This window comes from Microtus ochrogaster, linkage group LG2, assembly GCF_000317375.1.
Source record: "Microtus ochrogaster isolate Prairie Vole_2 linkage group LG2, MicOch1.0, whole genome shotgun sequence".
Lineage (NCBI taxonomy): Eukaryota > Metazoa > Chordata > Mammalia > Rodentia > Cricetidae > Microtus > Microtus ochrogaster.
In genome coordinates, this window is record NC_022028.1 from 12641465 (window position 1) to 12642699 (window position 1235).

The following is a 1235-nucleotide window of genomic DNA, read 5'->3' on the forward strand; positions in this document are numbered from 1 at the left end:
TATAAGATCTGTGAACTTCATTTGTGTAACACTGCCCAGCTTGCTGTATGTCTTTTGTATGAATGTATAATTAGTCTGTTGGCAGACATCTGATCTTTTCCGTTATTTTTAACCATTGCAGATAATTTAGCTTGATTGGTTTGAGTTCATTGTTGGTTTACTTAACATTTTCCTGATGATCGGGTCAATAAGCGTCTTTAAGTGTCCTTTTGGTCTCTGTGTGTCTGTTGTCTTTTGGTCTCTGTGTATCTAATTTGTGAGTGGTGTATTTCACTTAGTGCAGTGATTGTAGATTCATCCATGTTATAGTGTATGTGTAGTGTATTTGACTAATGGTTGTTCTGCATATATGCTATATTGTACTGCACTGTTTGTCTATTAGTGAGCCCCTGGTTGTAGCTATTATAAATAATGAAGCTTTGTGCATGGAATGCGGTTATGAAATAAGTCAGACACCATTTTTTTAATTCTTTTGGATACATATACAAAAGAATAATTTTCACTCATAGTAGTTGTAACTTTCAGAGTTTGAGAAATCATTGTAGTGTTCTCCATGGTGACTGTGCCATTTCACATCCCACAGGAGTACACAGGTTCTCTGTGTCCTTGTCAACCTGTTATTTTCTCATGTACAGTCATCATTCTGAGTGTGTGAGCAGGTAGCTTTGTTCTCTTGTATGGAGGAATGTGATATCTACTGCTTGGTAACTGGTTTATGAGGCCGTTATGCTATTATTTTTCTTGAATTTATGTCTGTGCAAAAAAATGCTGATGCACAGATTGGAAAAACAGGTTTGGTGGATCTTAAAGTCTCCAAAAGTTACTTACATTGTTTTCTTTACTTCATAAATGTACTGGATCTTCATTCATGGTTTAAGTTTTCTATTAAATTAAATATTTTACTATCTGAAAATATTTCAAATATAATATTATTTTAAAGCAGAAAAATAATTCCTGCCAAATGACTCTGAATTTAGTTTTACTGACTTAATGCTATTCTTACCTTTTCTTTACTTTATTTAATTTAAGATCAGTGTGCTAATTCTATGTATTTATATTTAGCATAGAAAAATTATTTCTATAAACATTATAGTATTATTTTAGCTCAGTCTTTACTTGCCAGAGTGGCTGGTAAATATTGGGCTGGAATGAGTGCAAAAGTTAATTGAAATGAGGCAGTGGACAGGTCTGTGCACTGTACACATAATAATTGAAATGAGGCAGTGGACAAGTCT

At 33.4% G+C, this 1235-nt stretch overlaps 1 protein-coding gene across 1 annotated transcript in view; it reads left to right on the forward strand.

Moving 5' to 3' along the window:
- Lmbrd1 (LMBR1 domain containing 1) overlaps positions 1-1235 on the forward strand; it is a 91905-nt gene that overhangs the window by 33162 nt on the left and 57508 nt on the right. The window lies entirely within an intron of this gene.